Source organism: Nipponia nippon, unplaced genomic scaffold (assembly GCF_047370975.1).
Source record: "Nipponia nippon isolate SJK-2023a ecotype South Korea unplaced genomic scaffold, ASM4737097v1 scaffold_18, whole genome shotgun sequence".
NCBI classification, from domain to species: Eukaryota; Metazoa; Chordata; class Aves; order Pelecaniformes; family Threskiornithidae; genus Nipponia; species Nipponia nippon.
The window spans coordinates 7,543,178-7,555,219 of record NW_028262334.1 but is presented as its reverse complement, the minus strand read 5'-3'; the positions used below and the strand labels follow the sequence as shown (position 1 = coordinate 7,555,219).

Here is a 12,042-nt window from a genome sequence, read left to right as displayed (position 1 = left end):
TACACACGGACATCTTCATGATTTGAAGGAATCTAAACTAGTTTTCACTCTGTAGCCTGCAACCTAAAGGTCTTTTCTGGGCAGGGTTAGTATCAAGTACCTGAAGGGGCATATTCTTAATTTTCAGTATGTTCTTAACATCTCATCCATGTTCTGCGCTCACAGTTATAAAACACAGTATCTCAAGCTGTAAGAAATTATCTGAAATTGTGGAAAACTTGACTTGCATATAGTTTTCCTTTCCAACTCTCCTTTAATTTTAAAAAGGTCAAACCAGTTGGAACAATAATTAGCAGAACAAACACTACTGTCCTCAGAGGAGACCTTGTCTGCCAAACTACTGACTCAAGAGAATGGTCACAGCTGAGTTACGGCCCCGACCTTCCTGCTCTGGACAACAGACCTGACTTAGGCTGGAAAATGCTGATGGACCCTGCGCTTTATCTGTGCTGGTGGGTGTCACGCTGTAATAAAGCACACCTCGTTCAAGCACGTAAAACCAGGATTTAATTCAGAATCTGATGCTTAACTCTGCCTCATCAATCTTCCTTCTCTATATTAATTGCACCAAAATACATACTGTTTGCATCTGTTAATACTCCAGAGCCTGTTTGACAACTGAATGCAGCTGAAAGCTCTTAATTCTTGATTTGTATTTTGGTTTTTGGGGGGATTGGGCTGTTTCTTTTAACACATTGCAGTTAACATAGCAAAGCTAGATGCTAAGAGCTGGCCTGTCCTCCACTGAAGTTTGCCCAAAACAGAAAACCAGTTTGGAAGAGCAGGCTCTACTCAAGAGCTTGTTAAATAGAATTTGAGTGGATTGACAATTATTTGCGTCTGGTGTCTATTAAAAAAAGTACCCTCAGTGCATATTTAGGAAACACTAGTTTTCAATAAACAAGGAAATTGCAAATATTATGCAGATGCTAATGAATGGGACTTAACTCTGTCAGGATTAGTCAAATTTATCCCTGCTGTGTAGGGCCTAATATTTTACAAAATAGTAAGATCTTTGAACTCTTCTAGATAGGAGATGGGTTGTGCAGAGCACTGCAGCCCTGCTGGTTTTACTGGAGGTGTGCTGATTTACATCAGCTGGGAATCTTGTCCTGTTGCAATCCAGAGAAGGGGGCGGGGGGGGGGGGTGATGGGTGGAAAAGTATGCAATGACGGCTGAAGGTTCAAATCTGATCACAAAGCTAGGCAGCAAATGCATGCGTTGGCCCAAAGCCAACCTTCACATGGGCCTCCAGGTACCTTCATCCCGACTGTTACGTGCAAGGTCACCGAGAAATTGCAAAGTTGTCAGCTCTGCGGATGCTGACACCGCGGTTCTGCTCTGTCCTCTTGTACCTTCTGCTCTCTTCTAGGCAACGCTGGTCGAACGCCCCAGACTTTGCTAAGATTGCAGGGCTTTGGGTCTCGGCCTTCTGCACATCTCCATTAGCTGGCTCGGTGTTGCTGCAGCCGTGCTGGAGATGGGACTGCGTCCTGAGATTTGGACTGGGAGCGATGCTGTAGGTCACCCCAGTGTGGCAAGCAGGGAGTTCAGGAAGCATCAGCTGGGGAAAGAGAGAAACAAGCTGAAGACGCAGCAGGAGAGAGGGTTTGTCTGGCACAGCCACTGTTGTAGCTGATTTCCATGGTTCCTCTGGCAAATGCAGAAACCGTTTGGACAATTAGGAAGCATGAGAGCTTTCTGTTTCCATAAAGAAGAGGGTTTCCATAAAAAAAAAAAAAAAGTCTGGCAGTTCTGCACAGCAGAGGAGGTTTTCTCAGCTGTAAAATTCCTTCATTTCCCTTACAGTTAGTTCTCTGCCAGCTGAATTCAATGGGCAAACCAACCACTCTCCCTGTCTTTGCAGGGTCCCGTGCTTCACCTGATGCTAAATCATAACATTGTGTTTTAGACTGAAACACAGCAGTCTCCAGGAGGGAAGTGCTCAGGACACCCGGCTGGATGGACCCGTGGTGCAGCGCAGGTCAGCTCTCCTTCAGCAATGCCTCCTCCGTTAAGTGCAGCTGTAGCGGTCCCTTTTGAGAACATAACTAGAGCAGAAATCCCATCTGTACGCTGCAGGACCGTGCAATGGATGAGAAAATCTAGTTATGCTAAAATTTGTCTTGCTATCTGTCGTTTGACCTTTTGTGGTATCTGCTGGCTCATTTGTCTTGCAGCACTAACAGAAATATGAGTAAGGAAGCAAAAGAAAAGCTGAGAGCTCACAAAATTGAACACCGATTCGGATGAGACTAGCAAACACAATTTTTCTTGCGGAGATATCCCTTATTGCTCTTCTACTCACTGAGGTAAGTCAAAATTTTTCAAACTGGGAAAATATTTTTTTATTGTCTGTTGAACTCAATCAAGCCATGATTCAATTAACTGGATTGAAAGAGAGAGATGCTAGTGAGTTATTTGTGCACCTGGCAGCGTATGCAGAATACTGATAGTCTGGGTAATGTTCTCCATATTCTTGATCAGCAGCAGCTGGAGCAAATTTTTTTACTTTGATGAGTAGGGAAAAAGAAGCAATCTATTTCAGTGCAGTGACAGTAGTATATTTACATTACAAACACAGCAATTGCTAACCATTACTGGAATTCAGCTGCCAGAATAAAGGCAGTGGCATTCATTTAGTTTCATTTCCAATTATAAGAGATCTTGTTGTTTTTTCTCCAAAATAAAAACCTTGCAAACCTAGCTTAATTACAAAACTACGTGGGCCGCTACACATCTTGTCTGACTATGGATGTGGTCATCTCTCATCCCAGGCATTTTGAACTCGTTCAGCTTTGGGTAGAGGAAAGGCAGTCTTTGGTCCTGTGATTATTGTAAAACTTTTATTTCATAGCTGCGCATGGAAACGGGCAGCCTGGTGCTGCAAGGGATAGCTACCCATGGTAAATTGGAACATCCCTCATCCCTTTGTTCACCGTGGGAGCTGAATCTTTGGCAAGCAGCTCCTCTTACTAGAGTAAACGGTGACATTTGTTAAGTGCTTCCAAACTGGCGCTTTGTGAATTTTCGATATACCTACCCAGCGTCTGATCCAATTGTCACTGAGGCGAAGTCAGTGGGAGTCTTTCTGCTAACTTCAGTGCAACAAAGCAAGTCTCCCGCTGAAAGGTTGGTACGGGGAGGGGGCAGCGCGTAACGTAATGTAATTCACTGGCAGTTAGGGAATTTCTTACAGCGCAAGCATCGCAGGGAAGGCTCGTGAGGACAGAGGTTATAGGGTGTTAGTGACCTAGGACAGCAATTCTGTTTGCAGCTCCCCTTTCAAGACAGGTGACCCAGTAATAAAAATTATTCAAGGAAATTTGATGGAATAAATATTTCAAAAAATGAAGTGCGTTGGAACAAATCCTGCTGTCAGCACAGAAGTGACTTTACCAAAAGAATGGGGTGGAGTGAATCTTTCTTCTAAGTTCTGCTCCAGCAAGGTTACTGAGGCTCTCCCTCTCCGTCCAGGCTGAGGATCGATGCCCCCAAACCCTGCCTGAGACCCAGCCCTTTGACTCCCTGCAGAGGTTTTGGGAAGCAAAGGAAACTCTGACATTGCAGTGGGCACGATGTCTAACATCTCCTGCACGGGGCCTGAATATCCTCTGCTCGGTTCACAGCAGGAATGAAATATTTTAGCTGTGACGTAAAGCTTCTCATGTTTATTGAGCAAAGCAATGCATGGATCAGATTTGACTCATTAATAAACTTTTGTATGCAGTAGCTCTGTTATTTCTTCAGGCATGATTAAAACCAGCGAATGTCAGCTCAGAATCAGTCTGGTTTGTGTAGGTCCTTTTAAATACAAGTTCCTTTAGTGCCATTTTCAGTTGGAGTTGCCACTTGCTGAACATTTGGAGGGTACTGGTTATGTTACAATACTCAAGAAAAATTAATTCTATTCAGACCTAGTGCGAGCAAATTTTATTGTGCATGCAGCTGTTCAAGATTAAGTAATTATTTGATGAACCTTTGGAGGCAATGAATTTTCGATTAAGCATGTATACATTTTTATTATGCATACATTATTCTTGATCATTTTTCTCTTCATTTGGTCACTCGTTTATGTGGAAGCAATGAGCAAAATCTGCCTATTTCACTCTTTAGAAAGAAAATTTCCATTTACATAGCTGTAGTGCTTTCAGCCCACACATCCTTCAGTGATGTTTCCAAACCCACTGATCTATTACACTCCACATAGCAACTTTGATAAACAGGTCAACAGTCTTTGGAGCTCTTTTTGAGCTCACCTGGAACCATTTCAGCTTCAGCTGAGCAGGGGTGGCTTGTAGGGGGTCATGAGCCAGGTCTCATCAGGGGATGTTCTGCATGCATTTTTGTTGTTTAGAAAAGGCTGCAAATCAAAAGTTTCCTCTCTTTATTTTGTTCTTTGCAGGCAGCTCAAAGTTCTTTCTGTTCAAACTGATTTCTGAAAAACACCAAAAAAAGATGAAAAGGAAAAAAGCAATTCTGAAACAATGAGCAAAAGGGTATGTTTTCAAGATGAGCAAGGCAATTGTTTTTAAGCCTTTTAAATACTTCATAGTCTGTATAAACTAAAGTATATGTACATAACTGGTCCAACCTTAGCAAAGCCAGCAGCAGCTTTGGGTTTCAGGCCAGATCCATTCTTAAGGGGGGCACCACAATTTTGGTCACACAGAATGACTTTTCATGCAACCTTGAGCACTCAGCTGCCTCCCTGCTTAGCCCAGAGTCTTTGCCCCAGGGCAATACATTCTGGGACTGTTCCAGCAAAGGCTGAAGATGTTATTCCCTGGTCTTGATACCACATCCATGCACTTACAGGACTGTCCAGCAACACAGATTTGAACCAAATCAGGCATGGACACACAATTGCATCTCTAGTGAATTAGCCAAAATATAAGATAAGGAGCATATGTTTGTTTTCTGGTAGCTGAAGATGATATGGGATCTTGGAAAAGTGCTGCAGACAGATGGCGCGTGATCCAGCATAAAGCCTGCCAGTGAAAAGTTAACCTGTCAACATTTATTTTTTTTTTAACAAATCTGAATCAGCAGAGCAAATTTTTACTGGATCAGTGCTTTGTGTCTCACAGCTCCGGTAGTTTTGATCTAAGTTGGATGTATTATATCATTGAACCATGATGCGAGTGTGCAGAAGATATGAGTACAGCTCAGGGAACTGTATTTCTGCCAGGAAAACACACCCCTTCAGATAGCTCACCCTGAAGCTGTTTGTCTCTGGTTACGTTGCTTTTAAGCCTATGTCTGAGAGCCTTTTTCCATGATTGCCTTTCCTTCAAGCCCAGCTTCTACAGCACAATGCCATGCTGTGGTACACAGAAATATTAGCGTTCCCTATAAAGAGGTTATATAGTAAGAAAGAACAGTATATCTATGTAGATAGATATAGATATTTATAGATAAATAAATACAGGTATAAAGCTGTGTAAAAGAGCTCTGCTGGATTCTTTCACAATAGCCCACATGGTGCCAGCAACATCCAGCTGTTGTGTTATCCTGGCTGTCCTTCCAAGGGGATATTCTCTTGCTTGCTGTCCCTTGTGGGTACAAAAAGGGACTGAGGTATTCAGCTGTGCTCAAAAAGAAAACCCTCTCATCCTCCGAATGCCCTGTCTGAGCCTGCACACACTGCACCACCCTAGAGGTGCCACCAGGAGGAAAGCAGCTGAGTAATTTGCCTGTGTAAACTCTGTTTTGCACAGGGGTGTCGGAGGAGCTGGTGCGGGGAAAGGCGTTGTGCTGCTGGGGACCTGGGTGGGTGCTCCTGCCCTCGCTAGGGTGCTGCTGCCTGCTGCAGGCGCCTTGGGGCAGAGCCCTTGCATCCTCCCAGGGGATGGCTGTTTTGAAGTTCATTTGATCAGGTCCAGTTTGTTTCTCTGCATTATGTTTAAGAGGAAAGGTCTACAGAATTCACTGCTTGCCAAGTCTGTTGTCTGTGTGTATACAAAAGCCCCAGATCTCGATTATAGGTAGGGTCTTCCAGCAAGCTTTCGTCTGGGGAGTAGCACTTGCGCTAATAAGCAAAATCTCCAGTGTCTTTAGTTTGTCTCATATAATGCTATAAAGCAAGTTTCATAAGCCTAAATTTGGAACATATTGAGGAAAAGCCTGTGTTTTAGCGAGACCCCTCTGAGCCTGTTAGTACCTGCATGACGGCTCGTTGCTCAGACCTCAGCTGACTTGCTGTCAGACTCGGGCTGGAGGAGGAGCACAGTGACTTTCATTCAAGGCTCCTGCTGCATCTCTTTGATTTAATACACCGGTGAGTTTGGACCCGTATCACAAAGCACTTTTTTGGATTGTGTTTTTGGTTTTGACAGCTCAGTTGTGTGCTAGTTGTCTGTGTCAGCTGGACTCGATCTGAAATCAGTGGAAGGACTGAACCCTTGAGTCTGGGAGATTTGGAGGAAGCCTATAATGACTGGCAGTGCTTGGTAATGGTCCAGATGTCTCATTGCTAAGATCACATTTGAGAGTTTCTTATGTCCATGTGGCATGAAAAGGAGTTGGTTACACACATTCTGGAGGGTTTATGCTTTGGGGTTTATTTTTATAGTTTTTTGTCTTTGGTTCCCTTTTTAACTGTGTTTAAAAAAAAAAAAATCTGCAGGTCAAAGCTATAAAGCAATGATGTCCTTCCCAGCTCCTGAAGTCCCTAGAAGGGACTCTCTCTCTTATGGATTAGGGTGTAACAGGTTAAATGGGTTAACGTGGTGGGTTTTGTTTTCTAGCTGAAAATGGGAAATACATTTCCTTTTCTTTTCTCTTTTCTTTTTTTTTTTTTTTTTATTCTTCATTCTTTGTCTTTGGAATTACAGTAATTAAAACCAGGTCATCCTCCATCTTTCTCCAGAGTTTAACAACCAGTAACCATCGCCCTCCTGAAAGTATCGAAAGTATCCCACTGCTGGCTTTACAACATTAAATTTGTATGCTGCTTGTGAATAAATAAAAAATGCTTGCACACGTCTCCTGATACTAAGTGGGGTCTCAGCTCCTCCAAAAGGTGGTTTATCACGCTGGTGTCCAAAATATTGAGCTGCGCCTTGCCTCAAGCTGGCAGCTTCAAATCTTTGATCATTGCTTCTCCTGGCCCCAACCCCTGTAGACAGAAGGTTTGGAAGAAGGAGGTATTTGTGGGCTTTCCTCAGCTCCAAGCTGGAGACGGGGCCCTCTGGGAAATCAGGACTTCAGGAGCTGCCCGGTTATGTTCACGTAAGTACTTTTCTAGTTGAAGTTCCCTGGAAATTGGAGGGAGGGAGGAAATTGTAAGGTTATTTGCTTTCTTTAGCATTTACACGCAACTTGGCTTGTAGCCTTACCCATTAGCCAAAGTTGGCTCATTCATGAAAATGACAGCACGTGCTCTTTCATTTCAAATGCAATTTTACTAGCAAAACTCAATTCTAAAGCTGTTCTTCATGATGAAATCACATTTGCAAAGTTAGATGAGCAAATAGTAGCCCAGAGTTACCCGGATCGCCTGAGCAGAAATCAGGTTACCTGACTCTGTTAGGAATAATTTGGAGAGCTGAAGATCCCAGGAAGCCCTGTTAGGCATCTCGAATGGTACTGTTTCTTCGGTGTGGGCTCTCACACGTACAGAACATTACCTTGAGCCATCAAATTGTGCCAGAGTTTGATCCTTACCCATCCTGAGTAGGGAGTAACACAAAATGGATGCTGGCCCAGAAGCTGCATCTCTACTCTTTGGAAATACCAGCCAGGATTCCCATCACTGGCAGACCCTTTATCTGTTGGGGAATGAAGACACCATAAACAGATGGTTTTAATGGTGTTATACAGGTGTCCTGTGTGCTCAAAAGTAATTACTCATTTGTCAGGCAGATATGAGGATGCTCTGTTAGAACTTGCTATGAATTGAAAGCCTGGTCTGTAACACAGCGATTTCAATCCAAGGGCTTTCTAGCACCATTATGCTGTATAACAGAATGCCAGCAAGAAACACAGGTCAGCCTAATACAGGCTACAATAATTTCATTGTAATGTTATTTTCTGTCAGTAACTCCTAAGAAAGGACTATATTGTTCAAAACAAAGTATATGGAAAAAGATGTGTCTTTGTGATCCTGTGCACTTCGGTATTGCACACATATAAAAGAAAGCTATCTTTTTTTTTTTTTACTATATTTTATATTACTTAGACTCTGTTCAGACTGATGCCTCTTGCTCTATAATTTTATCTAAATGTATGTTATAAACTGTGCCTTATATGAAGGCAAGAGCAGCAGCATGGCACCGAAGGAGCTAAGGGGCTTTGCTAAATCAATGCCTCGTTGACTTCAGTGGAGCAGGGTGTGACCCTCTAACAGGACTTTTGGTAGCACATCTAAAGCCAGGGGTTTATTGCAGTTGCCAGTAAATGAAACCAGCAGATTCTGTATCAAATGGGCCTTCAGAAGCGAGAGGAGGTTTGCCTGGATATACAGAGATGGAAAGAAAGGGGCCAAACTGTCCAGAGCTCAGTTGTACTCATTTTTTTCTTGGTCTGTCACAGCTGTAAGTAACAGCTATTGCATTGCTTGTCCCACTTTCATATGCAGGGAAGAGCATACAGATAGGTATTATTATTTGCAGCCATTGTAAAATGAGGAGTGGGGAAGGAGAGGACAGAATGTTGGTTTTGTGAACAAGACCATAAAAACTAAAACTGGAAAAAACAGCAGAAATCAGGACAAAAACATTTTATCTGTGCTTTTGGCATCTTGTAAAAAAAAAACTTCTAGTGAAAAATTGTTCTGCCTCACAAAACAAAATATCACAGTGAAATGTTTTGACTCCTTTTCATAGCTATTTTTAATGGAGTTAAATAAAGTCCAGAAAGTCATACAAAATAATATCATGGTGTCCCCGTGCCAGTATTTCTCCTTCTGCATGCTCCAAAAGGACAGCAAAAAAAAAAATTAAAAAAAAAATCATCTGTTTTTTCTCTGAGGTTTCCTAGTGTGGGACCAAAGCACGTGCTACAGGTTGGTCTCAGTTGCCTGCGCCGGGGTGAGCTGCTGCTACGTAGTCCTGACACTGCGTTTGCGCTCCCTGACGCAGCCCTGGGGTGTGGGCAGCGCTGGCTGGCCCCGTGCCTGGTACCTACAGAAATGCCGCTTGTCAGAGCCAGCGGGCTCCGCTCTGCTCGTCAGCTACGCGTGCAGCTCTAGGGGGCCAGGCCCTGGTTGCAGGGACTTCTGCGGTAGGAGTTTCAAGAGAGAAACATCAACGGTTTTGTTTTATAAGAGTCAAAACTTCTAATTTCTTACTAACAAAACTCTGCTTTTATCTATGAGATGTGCATGAAAGAAAACCTTAGAACGATGACTTTTATGGCATCTGCCAATATTTTCATTTTAGCTTAATGGGGGATTTAAATTATTATTGAGTCCTGTTTTCTGAAGAGAGCAAATGCGCAGAAATTTGATTATATAGAGCCTTTAACTGCATAAACACAATACTAGCCCCAGTGGACTAATTCCATTAAGACTTGAACTATCCATCTTGAAGTTGCTCATGAATACAAACTGCCAGAGCTTCTGGCATTGCTGGGTTTGCAAAACACCTTGTACGTTTTTGTGTCGGATAATAAAAGCTAGCTTTATTTAGAGACGTATTAAAATAAACAGGTTTAATAATATATTTAAAAACTTCATTGTTACTCATTTGTTGTTTCTCTCTGCTGGAATGGTATTCTTTATTACAGCTGTATGTTACCTTCAAAATGCCTCTTTCTCTGAACCTTGCAAGGTGCTGAATCTGTAAATATATGATCTGTAGCATAGGCAGGTGGAGAATTTTAATTCTTGCAGTAGAAAAGTCCATTTCAGTATTTTGCCTATCCAAACTGTGCTCTGGCTTGCCAGTTTTTAATTCTACCTATCTTTTAGATAACTCTTTTCTATCTAAATAACATATTACTGCTGAGGTTTGGGAGTCATTAGAGAAGATCTGCCCAATTAGCATGTTAATTGGGACCTACCCAATTCAGGGATAGGGAGGTGATTGTTTTATTAGCATTCTGTGAGATGAAAGAAAGATTAATGACTGTGCATGCACCCCTTGAGGGGTATGGAAGTAATACTTCTTTTTTGAGATATCTGCGTCTGAGAGGAGGTATTTGAAATGGCTGGGCTTACTGAAGGAGTTGCCTGCTGATTAGTTACGCGTGGAGCAAAGAAAAGTATAATTGAGTTTGTTTCTTGATGAGAAGGAAATGATAGTACAAAGCAAACATAACAGGGCACGAACGTCTGCTCTTACAAATAAGTGAAGTCCCGTTGGTGGATTGATATCAGCTAAAGCTTTGGGCCCTTGAACTGGGTGAGCTTATCAGTGGGCTGGCAGGACAAGATTCGTGGCTGTTACATGCACTATAGGCATATGTGGGTACTTGGATGCCTTGCTGCTGCGAATGGAAAAGGTTGGTTTATAACCAGCAAGATTGTACCTCTCTTCCAGATGCTGTGCTTTCTCATGGCCACATACTCCCATACAGCCACGGAGTCTGACCCATAGATATGTTTAACAGGTTATGCCCAGGGCCTTAAAATTCAAAAGGCCTAAAATAAAGTTATCTGGGGAAAAAAGGAAGAGATATAGGCAGGAATCATATTCAAACGAGAAAGGAATAATAATGCTACTAAGAAAAAAGAGCTCTGGCCAACATTATCGGAGACAAACACGTAATCCTTCTTACAACTTTATGATTGCTGTTCCTTCCCACAGCATTTCACATTAAACTAATGAATTCTGCTGCAAGAGAAAATACTATGTGCTCGTAATATGCTGAAGAAAGAAGCAAAGTGGTGTCATCATTGATCTTTCCACCGAACTACTTAATCATTTCTGTCTTGTGCTTGATTTAAGACTTGCCCTCTCCTGCTTTGGTCAATGAGCTGAGTTCTGGAAGCCGTCGATAGCAGGAGACTCTCTCCAGTTGCATTCTGCCAGGTCTTCTGCTACTGCTTCTGGTGGCAGCACCTACAGACTCCCGCGTTAGCACTGCGCACGCTGCTGGGTGCTGCCTACAGAGGTAGAAGGGAGGCTGAAAGCCCAGAAGAAAACAATGAGATCATGTAAATGGGTGTGAAAAAGTGGTCGTCTTTTTCAGTCCTGATGTGAAGCGCTCTGTGCTGCTTTTCCAGCCTCGCCATGGAAGTTCCTGATATCAGGAGCCAGCCCATCAGTAAGGACTGTGAGAGACTGAAAGCTGCAATGAGTATTCAAGTATTCAAAGGCCTGATGAAGAGTAGGAAGAAACAGCTCTGACTAAATCTTTGTAATGGCCTGAGTTCCCTTTGAGAACTTTATCAGGTGTATGATATATGATTGCCTAAAGAGCCTTCATACCGCTTCTGGGACTTAACCTGTAAAGACATTCTTTGTTCTGCAGTTCTAGCTTAAACTTGTAGTTTAAGCAAAGCTATATGTGATAGTGTGTAATAATATCAATTAATGCATCAGGAGAATTATTTCTCAGAAGCTCATCTGGGCTCTTTGGATCTGGACTGGTGGTCAGGATAAATTTATATTATTTGTCTAGATATGTACCACTAATTGTTTTCAGTTATTCTTAAAGCAGAAAAGTTGCTTTAAAAAAAAAAAAAAAAAGTCAGGTCTTCTCTCACTGGATGCTATAGATATTAAGCTTCATTGGTTATAACCAACCCTCAGCTTCCCAACTGAGGGAAGGCAATACCATGAAGCTGGACACCAGGAACCTTGGAGGATATGTCCCGGGTTGAATGACAATTGGTACCATACAGATTTACTCCTCTTCTCCACATATGGTTGTGAAACTGATGCATTCCAAGATTCTCTGGCAAGCACAACTCAGATCTGTCATTTTGTTGCAAAACTCCAGCACTAATTTATTCCAGGGCTCTCAAATATTCATGCACCCGAGGGAAACACCAGAATGTTGGGTTTTTTGCTTCTTTTGAGGTCTCCATGGACAACAGCTACTTTGATGCAGTTCGTTCTTATAGAAAATCATTGTTCCTCATTTCTTTTGTT

General features: G+C 42.5%; 1 long non-coding RNA gene across 4 annotated transcripts in view; it reads left to right on the top strand.

Moving 5' to 3' along the window:
* LOC148056087 (uncharacterized) overlaps window positions 1-12,042 on the top strand; it is a 102,576-nt gene that overhangs the window by 63,728 nt on the left and 26,806 nt on the right. For all 4 annotated transcript variants that reach the window (XR_015704125.1, XR_015704124.1, XR_015704126.1 and 1 more), the window contains 2 exons: window positions 1,869-1,985; window positions 2,182-2,313. This is a non-coding gene — a long non-coding RNA (uncharacterized LOC148056087). The remainder of the gene's footprint in view (window positions 1-1,868; window positions 1,986-2,181; window positions 2,314-12,042) is intronic.